We start from the raw sequence: 15,797 nt of genomic DNA, 5'->3' as shown, positions 1-15,797 counted from the left end.
CTTTTGATTTTGCTATAGTTACCGTGGTGCCCATTTTAGAGGTATTAATAAGTACAGGCGGGGCTGCAAGGGGTTTTGCCATTAGTACACTAGGTACATCTGAGATAGGTGGCACAGCAGAAGGGGGGATTTGCGCATTACAGACCCATCAGGTACAGTATTCAGTTGAACATTACCCAAATGTGAGACATTTGACTTAGTACTATCCGCAATACCCCGAGTGACTTGTTCGAGCTGGGTGAGCTGTTGCTCAATGCGCATGAGTCTCTCTTCCAGTGGTTCAAGTGAGGATCTCAATAAAGTGCCCAGTTTTAAAAATAGAGGGTCCTCTTCCACCATTGTTCCGCTAGTGGTCTTAGCCACACCTGCGGGAGCTGGTCCTGAGCTCGTTTCAGTCGATGGCAATGGCACATAACTGTTCGTATCATTCAGAGTGTTTGACCCCTTGTGCTTAGATGTTATGTCACTGCTACCTGAACCTTTAGCAAGTTTCGGCTTCCTACCTCCAGCAATAGTGGCAGCAGCCCGCTTCCTCTTGGGCATCGCACCCTCATGTCTCCCCCGCAACTGTCGGGTGTCGGATCTTTCAGAAGAACTAACCGAGATTGGAACAGCAATAGTCTCATTGTCCTCCGATATTTGTGAATGGGGAGCTGTGGAAATATAGTCTTGTTCCTGGGAAATGGATGGGCTGTGTATAGTCACTGGGACAACCATAGGTGTGCGAGCAGTTGCAAAATGACCCATGGAAGATCGCTTGGCCATGGCTAGGTCTTGCGAGACCCGACGCTCCATTAAACCTATCCCCTGGTCAATGACAGAATTGGCTCTTATTATGAAATAATCCAATGTCCCTGTTAAGTGCCCATTTGCAATCATAGTCTTACTCCTGCTTTCTTGTGAAGCCATACCACTAAGGCAGAACTTCAGCCTCAAGAGTACTTACAACAAATCCAAACGATAGGTGTGTGTTCTGCTGCAGACAAAAGAGGGGTGGCCCGGTCCGGTCTCCTCCGGTCTAAAACGAGCCCGCCCTTGGCCCGGGCTTGGCCAGGCGCGCGCCCGCGCGCGTTCCGTGAAGCGGAAGGAATTGTCAAATAAATACCTGCAGGCAGAGGGCGGGAGCAAAGCGGGAAGAGGACACAGCTGTGAAGAAACCGGGCTGCTGGTCCTCGCAGTCCCGTGTACTTTAAAACACCAAAAATCCAGAGCAGGTCGCTCTAATTACATTTAATATAGTTAATTTATAACTGTAACAATAAGGTGTTCATTAATATCATTTAGTTCACCTACACTAGCATGTTCTTGTTCAAAATAACACCTTATAACCTTACTTGTTCTAAAAACAAAAATAAAGGCTCTGGAAGATAAGAGTCCACTGTCTCCTTTCATAGAAGAAACACAAATGGATATATAGGGCCCGATTCACAGAACTAAAGGCCTGATTCACAGAATTAACTAAAGACAAAATCCTAAACTTACTACCATTTTGGGATTCACAGAAGGCACTTACTCATTTTGGTATTCACAGAAGGCACTTACTCATTAGTGCCTTCTGTGAATACCAAAATGAGTAACTTACTAATTTTGAGTAACTTCAATCAATGAGTAAGTGCCTTCTGTGAATACCAAAATGAGTAAGTGCCTTCTGTGAATACCAAAATAGTAGTAAGTTTAGGATTCTGTCTTAAATTAGTTCTGTGAATTGGATCCAAAGTTCTTAATCCTAATGAATGACATCTGGAAATCAAAAAGTACAAAATAAGAGTTTTCTCTATGTGAACATTGACAAAGTGCAAAAAAGGAATTGTATTTTTAAAGGTTGAATCTTAGTGGAAAGTGCGAGTGTATATATATTTTTATTTGAGCCTTGTGCTACCCTACTTCTCTGACTCGAGAGATGTCTTTTATCGACATACCAGAATAGTTGTTTTTGATCTTCTAAACAGCTAGGTCAGTTTGCAGCAAATATATATAACATTTCTGTGGCAAGGACACTATGGACCACGAGGAACTTATACTCTAATCAGTCAAGATGGCAGCCACTATTTGAAAGTCTTGTGAAAGCCTTGTGGCTTCATGGGAAATATAATTCTTCTTGATATCACTCAGGCATTTAATGTAGCTCTTCCCTCTGAGACGTGAGGTTTCTGTGAAGGTGACACCTACACTTTGAACACCTCTCTATCATCTTTGCTGCTGGAGATATGTATGATCAGGAGATTTGCAACAGAGCTTCTCGTTGTGAGACTGTTACGCAGAGGATAACAGGTCACGCATGACATCCTGACGTACAGGCTTTAAAACATCTGCCAGCACTTTGTTTTAGTCTCGCCACAGACAAGGATTAATCGAAGATAATATGTGAACTAATAAAGTAAAAGGGAAAAAGCACTAGGGCACCCATCTCTGTTGTTTCAATCTGCATAAATGACCCTAGTGAATTGATTACCTCATTTTAATATGCATCTAGGATGGGAGCCAGTCAGTGGAGGTGGATGTTTACTTGACTAAGGGCAGTCTGTCTCTAGTTTTACTACTTAGATCAATCAATTTGAAGCATGAGGTACGGTTTGTGCGGCATATAGAGGATACACCTCCCACGAGCAGCTGGTGAGGCCACAGAACTATATTTTGCTGTGTCCTGGGCTTCTCATCATTGGTGCTGGTCCACTTTTCATGTTGGTCAGAAATTATGGGTTGTGATTCAAACCTTATTCATCATATTCGATGTGTTTTGATTAGGTGGCCCTGTATCCTTTGCCATATTGTTGAAAGTGTGTCATGACCGAACTAAGCTATGAAAGTAGTGCCATTTGTTATAACTTGCTTAGTCTTTTAAAGAGCATAAAATGTGTTTAGGAAACAGTTTTCCTTTATTGTTTATAGCTGACTAGCACATATTTGGACCTGAACACAAAGTAAGGTCTTTGAAGATAACTCGGTGGCACTGAGTCAATACTAATACCAATACCAATATCAGTGCCAATGCCAATACCAATACCATTACCAATACCAAATGCCAATGACAATACCAATACTATTACTAATGCTCCTGCGCCACTACATCTCACCGAAAAGTGAAGTGGAGATTCCAAAACCGCAGAGAGTTTTACTGGTTAGCACATGTGAAACTGGAGAGTTTCTCAAGCCAATGGCTGGCCAGTATGTGTACTTGGAGCTTGCACACCCGAATCAGGGCAAGAGGCTGTGATGAACTGATTCCGGGTCAAAGGATGTAGGTGTTATCCCAGAAGCAGTCATGCAGGTTAGGAGCATTTGAATCTAACTGGTTGAGGGCTTCAAATTTCAAGGCAAGTACCGAGATTTTCCAGTTCCCTTTTACCACCAACAACATACCCAAAGGAAGGTTTTCCTACACGAGGAACATCAGTCAGGAAGATAAACTATTCTGTTCAGTTCAGTTCATAATCTTCATTTCATTTTCATTTCATAAAACTTTATTCGATTTTACATCAAGTAAACCATACAAATCATAATATTAAAGAAAAATATATGCACTCCTTGGATACACACATAGATACATACATTAAAAATATAAAATTAATGTTTTCCGAAACGTGAGTACGATGCTACAGCTGCAAAAGTTAAATATCAATATCTCTCTGGATAAACACATAAAACACATATGCATAATAAAAGATACAACAACCCCCATGGTTGGCTAATATTCTAGACAAGCCCTGGTTCTCATCAATGATTTTAGGTAACCTACAATAAAAATAATGCACTCCGGTTTCAGCATCTGGAGATACAAAAGTGCTGGGCGCACCTGACTAAAATTAAGTCTCCTTAAGAGGGGAGTTAAAAGTGTCTCCGGGGCACATCATAGTATTTACAGCAGAACGTGAAGTGAAGCAGGTCTTGTGGAGACCGGTTGTCGCAGCCACAGGGTGCTAACACTTGACCTCTTCGGGACCCCTTAGGCACCATGATCAAAAGGTGAAAATGATCTAACCGGAACCTAATCAGTAAAAAACGCTCATAGGTAGTCAGGGTCCCCAAGAGATAGGGCTCTATTGAGTGCTCCGTTATTAAGGTCAGGTATTTACGGACACTGGGTTTACATAATTCCTGAGCGTCCCTTTCCAACCTCCTTCTAGACAGAAATACATCTCTAACAGATACAACATCTTTTCTTGTGCTGGTTAGGGGATTGGAAAAGAGGTCAGCACGTCCCAACTCTGAAAGGCGACCCTTAATATACCATAGCCATGGGATTCGGGACATATGGTCCAAGGACATACAGTCCGTCATAATTTGCTGGGTTAGTTTTAGATCTGTGTTGAGCCAGCACTTAAGCCAAAAAACTAAAGGGCGCAGAGCGAGAATGTCACATAAATAGGGGATCCCCAATTCTTCATGGGCTATAAGGTTCGATAAGCCAGAAGGCATTCCCAGAAGGTGTTTTAAAAATGTGTTTTCTACCACCTGCAAAGGGGCTACCGTAGTGTACCCCCACACTTCACTACCGTAGCTTACGGCTGAAACGCCCTTTGCCGTGTAAATTTTCACCATCGCTGCAATTGGGCGTTTGCCCATCTTAGCAGCAAAGCTGAAAATTGCACCCACTATTCTGGTGAACTCCCCTCTTTTCCTTTGAACGAGAGGCCCCCACTTCAGGCGCTCATCCAGCAGTACCCCCAGATATGAGAAGACATGAGTTGTGGGAATCTTCTCGGAGCCTACTGAGAAACAGAACTTTTTCTTTTGTCGTGGCCCCACCTGCATGATGTACGATTTGGCAATGTTGATCTTTAGGTCACGAGACACCATGATGTTCAGAAAGGCATCCAGGAGGAGTTGCAAACCTCTTTGTTTTCTAGCTATCAGGGCAGCGTCGTCCGCATATAGGAGGACAGGGAGACCCCTGCAGCCTACATGCGAGAAGTCGGCCCCTGTCGCTACCAGGGCTTTCCCCAAGTCACTGATATATAGATTAAACAGGAAGGGTGCAAGGATACATCCCTGCCTCACCCCTCTCTCGATATCAAATGTCCTGGATACCCAGAGGTCCTGCGAGTATCTGACGTTTGCTTTGGTTTCTCTATGCACGTCCATCAGGAAGTCCACGATGGGAGCCCCCACCCCCATGGCCCTCATGGACTGCCACAGCTTGACCCGGTTAATGCAGTCAAACGCGGACGATAGGTCCAGGAAGGCCATGTGGATCGCACCCGGGCGTGATATCGTGTACTTACCAAGGATCAGGTACAAATTTAAACATTGGGCCTTTCCTGTCATGAACCCGTATTGGGTATTGGAGATGATGTAGCCTTCCTTTGCCCATGAGGATAATCTTTCCAATAGGGCCCCTCCCATCACCTTAACCACGGAATCGATGAGAGAGATGGGGCGATAACAATGGGTACTGTTGCGATCCCCTTTTTTAAATACTGGGACAATGGTAGAGATTGGGAGTCCATCTGGACCCGGGGCCTTATTGCTCGTTAGACCTGCAATACCTGCCTCTATCTCAGCCCTCTCAAATACCATGGGAGCAGTAGTTGGTATATAAGGTAGTCGAGCAGGATTGCCCGTTTGGGCCTTGAACATTAGTTGGAAGTGGGCCACCCATTCCTCTTCTGTTATATGAGAGCCAATTGTATTACTGGGATCTTCCGGAAACAGTGGTCTGTTGACAATGCCCAAAACAGTGAGCCAATTCTCAGTGTGTTCGCCTCCACCAACTCCCTCCAGGTCTCCTCCTTAATCGCACGTTTACGACTTGCTAAGGCCAGTTTGTATCCTTCCTTTGCCCATGAGGATAATCTTTCCAATAGGGCCCCTCCCATCACCTTAACCACGGAATTGATGAGAGAGATGGGGCGATAACAATGGGTACTGTTGCGATCCCCTTTTTTAAATATTGGGACAATGGTAGAGATTGCCCAGGCGGCAGGGCAACCGTCTATAGCCGCTGCATTTAAAACCGCTGTAAGGATCGGGGCCCAGAAAGAGGGATCCGATTTGAAGAGGTCTGGAGGGAGTCCATCTGGACCCGGGGCCTTATTGCTCGTTAGACCTGCAATACCTGCCTCTATCTCAGCCCTCTCAAATACCATGGGAGCAGTAGTTGGTATAGAAGGTAGTCGAGAAGGATTGCCCGTTTGGGCCTTGAACATTAGTTGGAAGTGGGCCACCCATTCCTCTTCTGTTATATGAGAGCCAATTGTATTACTGCGATCTTCCGGAAACAGTGGTCTGTTGACAATGCCCAAAACAGTGAGCCAATTCTCAGTGTGCTCGCCTCCACCAACTCCCTCCAGGTCTCCTCCTTAATCGCACGTTTATGACTGGCTAAGGCCAGTTTGTATCCTTTCCGACTGTCCGGAATTTGGGTGGAATTCCACGGGACAATCTTTAGTGCCTCCCTTAGCTTATGGGCCGCTTTTGAACAGGACGAGTCAAACCATCTCGGGTTGGAATTAGGGACCCTATGCACTGGAGCCCACAGTACCTCCTCGGCTTTACTTGTAATAGAGCAAAAAGCCTTGATAACATTCCCTGGCGAACTCTCCGGATGGACGCAGCGGGCTAATTCATCTACACACGAGTTTCTTACCTCCCTATAGAAGGCATCCGGGTCGATCTGGGACTACTTTAGCCGGCACCCGCCATCTGTAGGTCTCATTATTCCCTTTACTACCTCCCTGGGCTTACTAGAAAAAAGCAAGCCACAAAAATGTACACCGAGAGGGTTGTGATAACTGTAACCTGTGTCTTTGATAGTAAACCTCTGAAAGAGAGACTGGGAGTTTGAAGAAACTAGAATGTGGTCTATAAAATACCCCGCGACTCTCCCTTTAAACGTGGGAGTTAAGATTTTACTGTTTGGAGCAGAAAGGGACATCAGTTAACACAGATCAAATTCATTTGTTAAATTATTTAGTTCTTCCCCCTGTAAAGAGTGTTCGTAGTGAAACCCCTCCATTCTGTGACATGCCATGTCGCCCATGTTTGTTAGCTTAGGGTCGCCACAAGGGTGGATATTGAAATCTCCCGGTAACATCAGGGGGTATGGATTTAAGTCGGACAGCTTCCTTATATAATGTCTCAGTTGAAAAATGCTGCCCTCCTTTTTTCTATTTGGTGGATTATAGAAATTATCAGAGTTAATCTGTGATCCCCCTTCTTAAAAGTAATAGCAAGCATATTTGTACCCGGGCAAATTTGTACACAGCAGTTGATATCCAGAGCGATATAGACAGCTAAACCTCCTTGAGCTCTACCGCTAATTGAAGGGGTTGCAGGGGCAAAATAAGCTTTAAAACCCTACAGAAACAGATTACATTCCACTAACCAGGTCTCTTGCAGGCTAATAACAGAGAATTGCCTGATAAACTGGTGCCACATAGGGTCATCAAACTTATGTGCCAGGCCTGATATGTTCCAGGATATAATGTTACTGGACACCTCGGGTGTGGTCGACACAGATTGTGGTGAAAACAGGGAAAGCGAAGAGATTGACTCGGACACAGTTGTCATACTCTGGTTAACCTTCTGCTCCCTCCGCTGTTCAGCAACAGGCTCCTCTTTGTTGACCAGTCAGTCGCACTCCTCCATCCCTGATAGCATAGAAAACCTATTAGCTAATACTAGGGCAGGAGGTGCAACAAAGTTTGGGTTAAGACCACGTGAGTTGTTTATCCTGGAAGGGAGTTGTAAAAATCCATGGTTGTTGCCTGCGTTGAATTTAATTGGCCATCTCTCTTGGGGTTGTTCCCTGCCAGTAATTCCCCTGTTGGCCCTATGGTGTTCCACTCTGTAAAAGAAACCCAGCGGTAGTGCATATACTAGAGAACCATGAGACAGTTGTCCTATTTGAGCTGCACTTGATAATATTCTTTCAGCCATGGCAGCCCTATTAAAATTAACTATGACACAATCCCCTCCACCCACCTTGGAGGAACAACCAACCCAAGCCACACGACGTACCATAATGATGCTGCGATCTAGACCAGGCCATGCAGCAATGTTATTGGTTAGCCAGTGTAATACCTTGTTCTTCAAGTTATTATGGTCTTCAAACGTGCCGGGACGGAGCGGGGGGACATTGCCCAAGACAACTACGTATGGTGTGGACTCTGGTGGAAGATGGATAGTCGGGAGGTAGAGACATGCTTCCTCGAAGGGCACATCCTTACCCTCCAACTGTCCAGCTGTACTTTGGGCAACCTGCTTATGAGGAGCGGCTACCTGGGATCCACTAAGTATAGGAGCGCTAAGTGATCTATTGGTTCCCCCTTTCACTAACTGTGCTGATTCATACTGTGCCGGTGGAAATTCTGCATAATAGTGCTTATACTCGGGTTGGCTTCTAGGTCAGGTGCATGTGTTAACCTACGGTATTTACAGCAGTCCAAATGACCCCACCTGCAAGATTAACCTCAATTACTGTCAGCCTCTCCAAAATGGGGCTTAATTTTGCTTCTAGTAATGTTGTCATTAAGTCATTTAAAACCTTAATAGCCTTGGAGTCCAGATTTATGTTTAAAGGTGCCGACTTGGACGCGGAGGATTAACTGGGGGTTTGGTGACAGGGGCCAACTTGGTTCTTTTGGCTCTACTCCCAATGGTTTGGAGTTTGCGTTTGGTGCTCCATTGAGCAGAGGGTTCCAGAGGTTGAGGGAACAAGGTGGTTATTTTAGGGCTCGGTGCTTTAGTGTTATTATTCCCCAGAGGTAAGGCGGAGCTTCCGCCTCTGTTGATAATAATAGCTGGGGAGAGGGGTATGGGCAGAGACCCCGGTATCACTGAGTGGGGAACTTCATTAGCAGATGGTGAGCCTTCAGTTATCGCGGGAGCAGTAAACGACAGCTGGGAGTTATCAGTACAAGTTGCAGACAGTTCGACCAGGGGTACACTCGGTCTGTGTAGAAGCGGACCCCGACAGTTAGTGGGTGATCTAGAGAGGCGCCAGTGAATAAGTTCTATCTCCTTATCGATAACCGCCGCAGCTCGCTGCAGGAAGGAGCAGATGGTACTAACTGTGGAAGCAGTAGAAGAGGAGCTTACCGCTGATTTGGACCCGGTAGCCCCCTTCTGAGACTTTCTCCTCACCATAGCTCCACACAATGGGCACACCTCAATGACCAGTTGGCGGGTGACAGGAAAAGTGTCCCTGCCCGGCCTCTACCGGTCTCGGACGGGCTCAGACGGGCCTGCCCTTGGTCCCTAAAATTCTTGGCAGTCCGAGGACCAATGGTAGTGTTCATTTGCCGTTATCAGTGTCACTGTATTATGACCTCCTTTCTGTGGCTATTCAACCTTATTTTCACTGGTGATTCTCCCTGCTCTTCTCCCCAATACTCCAGGAATATTATAACACCACCCGCCATCAGCTTAAGACTCCTAAGAAACAGTTCATTCAGGCAATTGCAAGAGAGCAAGGGGAAAAAATGAAGCGAGCATGCCCAGCTGCTCGAAGAATGGAAGTCGAAGAATCCACAATCCAGAGAGCCGTACAGAGCAAATCCCACAGCTGACTCAAAGTTCATAATCTTTATTTCGATCACCAAGATCATAAAATACATTCACAACAGTACACGCAACATTTTGTTAAGGGGGAATATACCCTTTTAACCATAGTGGTTGGCATATATATAAAAGTTCAAAATTGAGGTTCAACAACTTCAAGACCATATAAAGATTAAAAAGTTAATTGTAAAAAAAAGAAACCATAAAACCATGATATTCTCATTAATAAAACTTTCTTTTTAAGATTAAAAGTATGTATAATTCATAGAAAGTATCGTAAAAATGAGCAGTTGATTTAATAGTATAGAAATGTGCCTGGACCAATGAAACATGAAAAGAGCTACATAATAATGTGCGTTATTAGCCATGTCTATCAGATACACAGCAGCATATACAACACTAAGTGACTGTCGGAATCCATTACTACAAACGTGCTTACTCAAAGGCTGAGGTTTTCATTGATCATTGCTGGGCCAATACTAGCAGTAGCCTAACAAATTGTGCACCAACTTTATTCTTTTTTTGGCTACTAGATTGGATGGCCACAGAGATCTTTAACATTTTGTCACGGATTGACAACACCCAAGTTAGAAATTTGGCAGTTGCTAATATGCACAGTTCGTTTGTGATTATCAGCAATACTCTCAAAGCAATTGTGCTAGACCTGGTGCCCATATTTCTACATAATTCTACAACATTTATCCCTCGGGGCCTTATAAGTAGGACAGACAAATAGAATGTATGAATAGGTCCCCTCATAATCTACACACAAATGGCATCTGCTATCATTAGAATTATACCATTTGTGGGTGAGAAATGTCATTGGTAATGTATCCACCCGAAATTGGAAATTTGATTCATACTGTGGATAACAAGGCTTGAACTATATAAATTTGCCTGTGAGCGTTGCATTTTTGATGGTTTGTGTACTATTCATTACAACCATGGACCAGTAGAACAACTTCATTTCTTTTTTAGAGGGGAACTGTTAGCCCAATGGGTCATCGAATAAATGTCTCAAATCCATGTTAACCACTGTTCTTTTCACCTTTTGCAGCTAGGTTATCTTACATGAGGTGTCAGCTTCCCAGACATCTTTGAGTGCACTGGCGTAGTGTGATAACTCGTGAATAGTCTTTAGTCTACCCCAGAATGCTATCGGGCAAAACCTTGCTATCTCATCCAATCTATTACAACCTAGGTCATAGTATAGGGGCTTGAGTGGAGTGTTTTGTGGGAGACTGGTAATGCCTCTCATAAATTTATTTTGGACTAAAACTAATGGTGGCATGTTGTCATAGCCCCATAGTTCTGCGCCATAAAGTACCGAAGCTGTGACTTTGGTATTGTAAATCTTCAAAACTGGGCTTATAGTGTTAGTTAGTGAGGACTTGTGTTCTTTCAGCAATGCACCTGCTAATTGGCGATACTTTAAGGCCATGGTTTCTATCTGGGGTTTCCAGTTAAGTTTTTTCCAAGGGTGATCCCAAGGTAGTTAAAAACGTCAGTCTGATCAAGGTGTTCATTGTTTAAAAATACACTCCCCTTAATTGCCCGTTGCTTGTGGAGGACCATGAATTTGGTTTTGTTCATGTTTATCAGAAGACCACAGGCCTTGCAGAATTCTTCAAAGCGCGTTAATGCCCGCTGCAGGCCGCTCATTGTTTTCGAGATGACAAGCGTATCATCTGCGAACATAAGTATAGGTATTTTGGTGCCTGCAATTGTAGGTGCATCGGTCGGGTAGGTGGTGAAATAGTTAACTACCCCATTTATGAATAATGGAAATAATGTTGGGGCCACAACACACCCTTGGCGGACCCCTTTAGATACGGGGAATTTACTTGTATTGTTGCCCTGTGTGCCACAGCACACCTGGGTGAAATTTCCTCATGTAGCCTCACAACTATGGATAGTAGGTCTAATGGCATCCCTAGGCCCTTTAGGACCCACCAAAGTTTGTTTCGACAGACCAAATCAAATGCGGACATTATGTGTACAAAGGCAGTGTAGATAGTACCTCTTGCAATCACTACCGCACACCAATATATTAGTACAAAGTGGAATACCTGATCAACAGTGCTCACATGGGCACAGAATCCTGCCTGGAATGGTGTCAATATGTCATTGTCGACCATCCATTCCTGAAAGTTTTCAACACCAATCTTGCTATTATCTGTTGTACAGAATCAATAAGGCTTATTGGCCTAGAGTTGCTGGGCTAGATCGGTCGCCTGTTTTGTAGATTGGTAAGATCTCTGCACCCGCCAGAATTCAGGAATGGAAGATGCACTAGCTATTGCATTAGCTAACAGCAATATATACCTTTGCCAAATGCACCTGTCGTACAAAATAAATCATCCAGGATATGGTCTGGGCCTGGTGCTCTTCCTCCAGTGACTGCACCCAGCACTATTTCAACCTTCCCTAAATTAAAATGACATGCTAAATCATGTGACGGAATTTGAAATGGCTCTTCGGTTTCCCCCTCTTCATCTACAGTGAATTGCGTAGAGAAACATGAGACCCACATATCTGGGGCTACATGGTCTTGCGGGTACGTATTTGCCCTCCTCTCCCCAATTTGACCAATTGCCAGAATTTTGGAGGTTTTTCCCTGTCCTGGCCTGATAAAGATCTTCATCAGAGGTGGGACTGTCTCCAGTCCCCGGAAAAGCACAGCAAAACGCCACTTTGGGCTGTACCTATTTACGAACATTTTTAACTTATTCCACATTTATCCCTAGTAATCCAAAACAATTGTCATCAGTATTCCGAATCTTCCACTGACGAGAAAACGCACTTCGTGTACACGTTAATTTCCAAGTTTCTACTATTCTCATGGTGTCACTCGGACTTTAACCAAGAATATGACGAAAAACGTGAATTCATTTCAGGCAATATTTATTGTCACATAACCCAATGCATTTCGGGCATCCAGCCCTTCTTCGGGGGTCACTGTAAGTTATAAAAAAAGCAACAAGATTACCAAGCTGTTTGTCCCTGTGAATACATTTTACATGTCCGACCTTAATTTATCTTTTACTTCTCCTAAGAAAGACATCCCAATTTTTTCTAAACAAATATACACATGTTAACCCAAAAAGTACAGCCTCAGACTCGAACCCCTATTATTTGCACATTGTTACATGCTGCAATAGCGCGCTGAGCCACCCCTTGCCCTAAAGATATACGCCCTTCTTTTCAAACTCAGTGTCAACTTATTGCAATACTCAGACAAAGTACGTGAACTCATGTTTTATGAACAGTATAAACTCTGTGTTATATACGGAAAATTGCACGCACCTAAGGATTAAAATGGTTTAAAAAGTACAACTTAAAAACTTTGCAAGAAGAGGTGTGCGTCCTACCTTCATGAACAAGCTGATAAAGATCTTGCCATTTCTGTTTGTCTTAGTCTTTTTTGGCTTTCAGCTGTGTGAATTTATACCTCTTGCGGGTTTGTTTGATAGTGGCCAAATCTTTTAGTTTGATTGCTGCCACAAGTGACTTATATGCCTCTCTACATGCCTTGTTATACCAGTTGGCTTGTTTCTCTTTCAACTTACTAGGATGTCTGAGAGGCTTTACAAAATATGTCTTTATTTTGCCAAATAGATCTTCATGAGCTCTAATTATGATTTTATTTAACTGTACCTGGGTAGTACCTGGGTAGTGGCGGTTTGTAGCTCTACCAAAGTATTGGTAACATTTGCCCTTATTGCTAAGAGTGTTTGAACATTTTCACTATTTTGTTCCATTTCACCTGCCTCATGTCATTACAGTGCAAGGTAATGTTTGTTGTACACTGCATTGTCTGGGTTGGGACCAAGTTAAGCCCTGGAGCTTTAATTTTTAATATTAGGGGATTATGATCACTTTCTACTCTTTCTTGTACCTCCATGTCAATAAGGGAAGCCCACATTTACACGTTAATAAAAACATAATCATATAGCTCATCCTCAGTCCATTGTTAAATGTATTTGAGCCTATCCTATCTGGTGGAGTTCTCCCATTAACTGCTCTGATACCCCTTTCCATGCACAATGCTTTAAGTTGTAATGCTGCCTCTGTCCATCTCTTGTTCGGGGGCACCTCTAAGGTGGCGATGCTCCATTGTGCATCTTCCTCTTCTGTGAGTTTGCTATCGTCTTGATCGAGGGGCTCAAAGGTGGTGTTGAAATCCCCTGCAATTACAAAATGTGCAGTTCCAGACTTACTTTCCAAGAAGTCCTCTAGAATGGAAACTTTGTTAGACAGTCTTCCACCCAAAAGACCTCTCGCAAAGACATTATGGACTATTATTTGGGCATGAGAGCTCATCTGTGTACAAATGGCCATGATATCCAGGCTATCAATACAGATTTCCTGGATACTAGAACTTGAGTCCTGTTTTACCCAAATTGTTAACCCTCCTAATGGTCTTCCCCTCCGTCCTTGATTTGCCGGTTTATAGTTTTCAGTTCAAAATGTAAGTTTATTTGGACCATTGTCCTTAAACAGATAAAACATCATAAAAACAATAAAGAAAAGATAAATTTTTCATAAAAACTTTAAAACAGTATATGACTTATATCTCACTAAAATAGAACACACGAAACTTAGACTAATCACAATTCAAATTTTGTTTAACTTTTTCATAAATCTCCCAAAAGCACAAGCAATATCTAAATTCATCATTTCTGTTAGGAGGACAATTGCAGATAGTCTGTTATGTATACTGTATTTTTTTAAAATGGGGTGTTAGATCTCTTTCCGTGGTTCTAAAAACTTTGAACAGTCCAATAAAATATGCATAGTATCACATGTAGTTCCCAATATACACTTACAATTCCCAATGCTATCTATCGCATCTTTTATTACTCTAGTATTACAATAGCAAGGATTCAATCCAATTCTTAATCTTAGGACTTCTCTCCTCAGCCATCTATTTGGTAGTCTATCAATATAAGGAAAATGTACGTCTTTCAGCCAGGATTGGGTAATAAACTGTACCGACTTTTTCTCCGCCAGATAATCTTGATCCTCGGCTCGGGATACTTCATTTCCAACATCCCTAAGTGCCCTCCTCGCTACCTCAATTTGGAGGGTCACAGGGCTTACATCCAGTTGCCGGTTTATAATAGTTGAGGTAGTCTGGACGATGGATAGGGTTTGTGGACCATGTTTCCTGGAACATGCAGATGTCTTGGGCTTCGATTTCTTTAGACCAGTCCAAGGATTCTATTTTTTACTGCAAGCCTGCAATGATCCATGAAATATATGATAGCTGGGCTAATTCCAGGGGAAATGACATCTCAATGAGCCCTATTGATTCAAATGAGTTGCCCTCCTTACTTTCTGTATCTATGGGGGGGGGTATTGGGTGAACGGCTAATCTACTATTACGGGGAAATAGCCAACGACCGGAGACCTCACCACCAGCCTCCAAAACTTGATCCGATTGAGGCTGTTGGAGAGAATTCCACAAAAATCAATTTACCTCGCATTGGGGAGACCTCTCAATGTGGTTTGGAAAAGATTTACTTGTTCTAAGATTATTTGATGATTCCGGGGGGTTATACTTCATCCTGATGTTTATGAGATTTATATGTGAGATTCAGATGTCAAAGGCCACTGGATTATCCACCAATTCAGCACTGACTAATGTGATCCGGATATATTCCAAATCGGAGTCAGGTTTGGAGAATCTTTTAGCGGAAATTATGTCTTCCCTAATAAGTGATCTACACTTCCTCACATGTCTTAACCACTGTGTGCAGTTTCCCCAGTATTGAATCAAAACATTCCATCATGCACATGAAGCAGATGACATCACAAGTATAGAGTCAGCTGAGCAGGACAGCTGAGAAAGACCATCACTTAAAGTAACAGTGTACAACTTAACAGGTCATAGAATATAACATACCTCCCTTTCTTCCAGAGAAATGAATCAAATACAATATAATAAAATATAAACAAATTAAGTAAAATCATTAACAAGTATACATTAATTTAAAACATCATAAAAAACAACAAGAAAATAGCAATACAATAGAAATCAATGAGGAAAAATAAAGCTACATTGGAAATGATACTAATCGCGAAATCTATGAGGCAACGTAATAGATCTAATGCTTTTCCTACGAGAGGAATCCATATTGTTGACTTGCATATCACATATTTTAGAAACATCAAGATTAGCTTTAACCTTTACAATTTTCGAGATGTTCCACCAGTACCCTCCTTCAACTTGAAAAGCATTTTCACCAATTCTCTCTATTTTGATGGGTTCACTGTATTTACTCCTTCCTTTC

The sequence above is a fragment of the Lissotriton helveticus genome, chromosome 2_1, assembly GCF_964261635.1.
Source record: "Lissotriton helveticus chromosome 2_1, aLisHel1.1, whole genome shotgun sequence".
In the NCBI taxonomy this organism is placed as follows: domain Eukaryota; kingdom Metazoa; phylum Chordata; class Amphibia; order Caudata; family Salamandridae; genus Lissotriton; species Lissotriton helveticus.
This window is presented reverse-complemented; position numbering follows the sequence as displayed.